Here is a 6,396-nt window from a genome sequence, read left to right as displayed (position 1 = left end):
CAGTATTATTCTTGATAAAAGAGGAAAGTGCACAAGGAAATTCTTTTCCATGTTCACCTGCCATTCTGTTTTAAATACCGCTGAGCCATGTGTGTCTTGTAAGGTTCACCCTCCTATCACCTTTCTTTTTATTTACAGCCCAGCCTTTCCATTTTAAGCCCATGTATTTATACACAGTCTTGAGAAAGTAACTGCAGGTGCACCACTAACCAAATACTTCCGCCTGTCACCTAAACTGTAAATGAGCTGTGGATGGAGACAGTAAATCCAAATAGTGTGTGTGTGTGTGTGTGTTGGGGTGGCTTCAACAGCATCACTGACAGTCAAGCACACCGCTAGGTATGCATTAATATGCATTAATTAATAAAACAGAGTAATTACACAGGCATGTAAATGGTAGTATATACAATGTATACATGTACAACTGCATCACCCAACACACAGCTGCCCACTCACACACATTAACACCTCTAAGAGTCTAAATTGAGACGGTCAGACAAGTCAGAGCATGCATGAGTCCAGATGAAATCCTGTTTGATCTATATGACTCACACACAATAAAAACACCACAAATGTGCTCACTGTAACACAAAGATGTGTCTCATTTTGCAGTGAAACTGTTTGTTGAAATGCTGGACATGAACTTTAAAAGAGCATCAGATAAAAACAATTGTACTGAGATTATAATCTATTATAATCTTACTGAATTTATGTATTATAATATTATAATTTATGTAACCCATTAATCTTATATATTGTTATTTACAGGCTTACAGGGAACACTGTGGGAAATTTGATGTGGAAATTTACCTTTAAAGGACTCATGTTAATATTTAATCTCATTCTTAATCTACTGTATATGTCAACATTCAGGGCCTCATCAAGGTCAGCTGGACTGTGGGATCAGTCCCATTAAAGAGCTGCTTTGTGTCACACTGTAAGTGTGTTTGTGCGTCTGCTGGTGTGTGTGTGTGTGATCCTGTGCGAGAAAACAAACACGGCAACCCAAATCCTTCACAGCTTTGTTTGATCTGCTGCTTTACAACGAAACACTAAAGTGGGATTTTCTCATGGGAAGAAATCAATACACCAATCAATCTCATTCTAATTCACCTTTAGCCTAAAATGTACACATAAAGACAATTCAGCTTTTTTTTAAATGATTATGTCACAGTGTGAACATGCCTATGATATGCAGATACAATATCTAAGGGTAAAACTCTGTAAGAGCCTCTGGTTAAATTTACTGTGAAACAGTTGTGTGTGTTTTCTTCTGTGGTGGTTTCTGAGAAAATAGCCACCATGATGTCACACAGTTATCTAGAATATTTACTTTTGGTGGAGAGTTAAGCCATATCAGTGCTGGATGCTATGATGCTTTCTTCATGTTTATTTTTGCATCTATAGAGGGTCTATACATGAGGTTTTTTTTTAGAATGCTAAAGGTCTGAGCTGCACGAAATTACATCAGCTGATATACACTATGAAGAAAAGATAGAAGCTGTCCATCTGTTTAAAATGTAGATGGTGGGTGTGTGCAACAGTACCTCTTGTTTAAATTTCCCATAACTGTGACCCAGCATTGCTTGTGAAAGGTCAAAAGCTTACTCAAAAGATGTTTCATCACTGGAGCAATGCTATGATTTTTACAGTACAGCATGGTGCGTAATAGCTTAAGTGTGGCTCCTGCTGTGTGAGCACCCGAGGGGGGGCTGTAGTTGGGTACAAAGTGGGAGTGTTTGACAGTCAGTGTTTATGTGATTCACACAGCCAGGGCTGTGGAAAGCTTGACCCTTCACAGACCTCCTCATCACAGCGGAAATGACTTCTGTCTCTGGCCCTGGCTTTCTCCTTCAGTCCCTCCCAAAACCCCTCAAGTTGTAGCTTTAGAGGAATGTAAATAAAACAGGAAAACAAAGCGGGTGAAGCAGAGGGAGGGTTAAAGTGTGTGTGTGTGTGTGTGTACACTCTGTACAACTTGTGTTTATGTGTATGTAAGCCAGGCTGCACATGCTTGTATACTGCACATAGCTGCCTGTACAAGTGTGTTTTACAACATTGCCATTGGTGAAGTTCCTTTAATGAGGGCTGGTGCACAGACTGTGTCTCGGGGAAAAATTGTTGCGGCAGAGAGGAAAACATGAAATAACACAAAGGAATTCAAGCCTGGAGTTACTCTCCCCACGGGAGGCAGTAAGACTGTGTGTTTGGTCCCGAGCCAGGAGCACTAAGGCAAGACAAGACCAGCGCCCATGCTTTATTCCTGTTTCCCGTCTTTCATCTGCTTTTTTGTGAAAGTACTCTTTTGTCTGATTTTGGAACTTTAGCACAACAAGTCTTTTTTTTCTTGTGTACATGTGTTTTCTTTACTTGTATACTGTGTGATCCTTCTCATGTATGTGTGTGTGTGTGCTCCTCTCAGACTCTTGGTGTATTAATAGCACTTTTCTCTGCTGATGATGAAATTGCCACCTGCACCCTATCACAGCCACACACGCACACTCAGAGGCATGTAGAAACACACACACACACAACTCCATGTGTGCAGTAATATTGCCTTGTAGCAACATTTTAGCGCACAAAAAAGTATATAAGTATATAACACAACTATAGACAGACCTTGGATTCAGTCAGATGTCAAAACACTGTATGTTCTGCCTCTGTGACCTCCTCTTTCCTCCACCAGGTGGTATTTACAGACAGATAACCTTGGGTATCTTCATGTTTTGACAGGAAGAAGGATGGGATGAAAAGAAGAAAAGTAGCAGAAGGAGAATGACAGAGATCTGAAAGGGAACAGAGCAGTAGAGAAAGAGAAGAACATAATAAGGAAGACACAGTGAGATGTAGCGATGTGCAGTGAGTAGGACAAAGGGAGGAGGAAAAAAACAACAAGGGAGGAGAAGGAGGGTGAGATGTTTGGGAGGAGGGTGACAGTCATGGGAACCCGTGTTTGGTCCCTGCTCCAGACCTTGTCAGTGTTGTTGTTTTGTTTTCACATGGCCTTCAACCTCCCTGTGTGGACCACAAACAGATGTTGATGATGTTTCTCGCTGCAGTTTGTCCTCAGAGTCATCAGCGCTGCTAATGGGCTGTGGTGAGACATTCTCTGAGGATGGACGCCATGGCTGAAGAAACAACACAGTAAGAGAACTCTGAAACACCCGACTTACAAAAACATAGAGACATTTTATTATAGAGATAATTGGTGGATATGCAGTATGTTATTTATGAATAGACAAGATCAATCAATGTTGCATCTGCACACACTCAAACAAAACTCTGTGTGTGGTAAGAGGGGGAGTGTGTAAAGTTACAAATAATTGGAACATACAGCAGATTTCCTTCTGATGCAATTTTTGTTAAATTAGTGTAACTTCTCTTTACAATCCGATAGCAACCGATTAGTTCGGCAGTTTCGCTTTAAAACGAAGAATATGAATCATCTGTGTAAGCTATAAAACACTAAAAACATCAGCCAATCCTCCGGGTGGAGTATTGGCTGGTTGTCACTCTCTTCCTGCTCTGTGCGCACCAGAGAGGTACGTGCATGATGGCCGAAGTCACAGACCGCAGCTCGTCTTCAGGTAATGCGCGTCCATGTGATTGGGAGGCGTGGCTTCGGGGTGAGCTCCGAGAGAAAGGGGCGTGTGTTTACTTTTGAACTCTGGCTGACTCTCACTGAGTTTTCAAAATCTCCTACCCTACCTTTAAATATAACTAACATGATCCTGTAACTGCTAAAATCTTACCTTAATCACCTTAACTAAAACCTTAATTCAACTAAAAGTTGGACTCCCTGAATGGAACAGCAGATCCTGTAAGAGAACTCTGTAGGAGGTTTCTGAGCCCGTCCCGGTGTGGAGTCTTGAGTCCCCTGGTGAAAGGTGGAGAGGGGGAGGAGGTGGGTGCCTGCAAAACAAGCAAGAGGAACACTGAGAAAGAGAGTGCACAGAATGTGAGGAGACATGTAACAGGGTCCCAGAATGTGTGCAGTGATTGGGAGAGAGATGATAGAAGATAGGGTGTAACCATACGACAGCGTGAGAGAAAAGGCTCAGTCTCATCGCTGAACTACAGTAAACTTCTAAATACAGAATAGGCCTGGCTCAAACCGCAGTGGATGGTGTAAGCTGTTTTACACCATGTGAGGATTCTGGAAGTCTTGCGCTTTGCCTTAATTGCTGGGTCAGCTGTGAGACTATAGCAGTGATGTGACTGAGCTATCACCACTGCTGAAACTCCTCCAGTTTATTTACTCTCCTCTTAAATGAGCTAAATAAACAGATGAAGGCTGTAGGTGCTGCTGTTTGTTCCTTCTTATGTAAAGTAGTTTATGCGTCTCCACTATGGCCCTGGACAGAGTTACAGTGTCTAGTGGCCCCACACTAGGCTGCAAAGCCTGAACACTGTGACTGTGGCAGTTTCATCTATTATAACATTATCTGTATATTATTATTCCATACATTATTATTTATAATGTTATTTATGTCATCAATCAATCAAAACAACTGAATGGGAAATCAAACCATTTACACTTGAAAGTTATTCAAACTAATTATATGATTCAGACTAATAATAGTAGATCACTGATTATTGTTAGCAAGTGTAAGGTTTATCCTTTAAATTTTGACAGGTATGTGCATTTCAGAGTGAATATCAGGTACTCCTGAAAAAGCACATTCAGGCCTGAGGACTACTGAGCATCTGTAGCACAGCAGCCTGAACAGCTGTGTTTATTATGATGGAGAAAGAGAGGATAGTGGAGAGAAGTCAGGAGAAAGAGGCTGTGTGTGCCATTATGTATGCTTGTTTGATTCTGTGTATATACAACATACATTGACTTGTGGCATGTTTGTGTGTGTGTGTGTTTTTGTTTGTGTCTGCACGAGGGTGTCGTGGGAGCAGATTCACAGCACGAGGTCCCCCCAGCAGCCGAGGCCGTCGGTGGTTCTCACAGCCTGCGGAGTGACTCTTTTGACAGGGATCGTGAGAACCTGAGTGGCAGGGGTCCATGTGGTGAAACCCTGACAAGATGTAAAGAGAAGAAAAACAGCATTCAGTGTTCAAAGATGTCAACAGCTTAAGAGGTTATAATCATTACACCCCAAATGGCCCTGTGTGTCAGCTCACTGGCTTTAAAAACTCCTCCGGAGATGCAAATTTTAGGGCAACCTCTCATTTTTTCAGTGGATCCCAAAAGATTTCTTCAGATATGACGCTGGTCCTCTTTGTGGCTGTGGACCACTTTCATGGGGTTCAAGATGTCAGCTTCTTCGAGAGTTCATATGCTCTTAGACTACCAGACTCAAACTACACCTATAAAGATCAAAAAATACACATCATTCCAGCAACTCAAAATTCAAAATTCCAAATTCCATTGACTCGATCTGACCAGTCTCTGTGCTGCAGGTCCCTTCTCTGCCTTTGACCCAAAACCAGAAGCAGCGGGACATCAGGATCTCTCTCTGTTCCCACACCTGTCTCTTTCCTTTGCTGTGTTTGCTCTTTCTCTCCGGTCATCAAAAGACACCATCTCTCTCTGTCTTTTTGCCTCCATCCCTCATCTCCAGCTGCAGCTTCCCTCATGTCAGTGTGTCTGTGGGATTATTTATGGACTGGTGAATGGAGAGAGATAGTATGAGACCCAGAGGTTGGCCTCTACCCTCACAATGTCTGTTACCACTAAATCACCACAGGGTCTGGCTTACTTTCACATTAATGGTTTGTTCATGGTGTGTGTGTGTGAGGGGGGGGAGAGACAAAGTCCAAGATAAAGAACGACACATCATCTTAGTCTGACTTACTCTGATGTGCTTTACCAGTATTAAAGTATCCACCACAGCATTTTTGCCTCTGTTTCCTTCTCATGTATGTTCTGTCGCTCTAACAGCCAGCTTCTACTGAGAGATCTGTTTAACCACTTTTGTCTTACTGCTCGATCTGTGGGCTCAGTTCTGTAAAATACCATCCCACAAAATTGTTGCTACATATTTTTTGTTTTAAATGATGTCCACTGTTCCTACATTCTTAGAAAGGAGAGAGTATAAACTTGATCAGAATCCAACTGCTGAGTCCTGAAGATTTCAAACTTACAACAAACACATGAGCTACAGCCACCTGAGGTTTCAGCCACATATCAGAGCTGGACCATTAGAGAGGATGAATGTGTGTTATTAGTGTGTAGCATATGACCGTTTCCTGCACATACAAAAATCATTTAGTAGCATGGCAAAAACATAAAACAACAAAAAGTCAATTTATAAAACACAAATTTAAAGTATAGTGCGTAGAGTGTTAAAACATTTCCCACCACAGTTTTATGTAATTAGATCAGTTTAAATGACATACTGAGGATTTTTAGGCTGGGTTTGTTAGCAGTGATTGTTCCTCATA

At 41.8% G+C, this 6,396-nt stretch overlaps 1 long non-coding RNA gene across 1 annotated transcript; it reads left to right on the top strand.

The window, feature by feature from the left end:
* Positions 1-2,512: 2,512 nt before the first annotated feature.
* On the top strand, positions 2,513-5,832 carry LOC114442127 (uncharacterized). Its single transcript, XR_003671319.1, has 4 exons — positions 2,513-2,647; positions 2,734-2,974; positions 3,060-3,144; positions 4,893-5,832. It is a non-coding gene; the product is annotated as an uncharacterized LOC114442127 (long non-coding RNA).
* The last annotated feature ends 564 nt before the right edge of the window (positions 5,833-6,396 follow it).

The sequence above is a fragment of the Parambassis ranga genome, chromosome 1, assembly GCF_900634625.1.
Source record: "Parambassis ranga chromosome 1, fParRan2.1, whole genome shotgun sequence".
NCBI lineage: Eukaryota > Metazoa > Chordata > Actinopteri > Ambassidae > Parambassis > Parambassis ranga.
The sequence above is the reverse complement of the archived record's forward strand: the minus strand, read 5'-3'. Positions and strand labels throughout refer to the sequence as shown.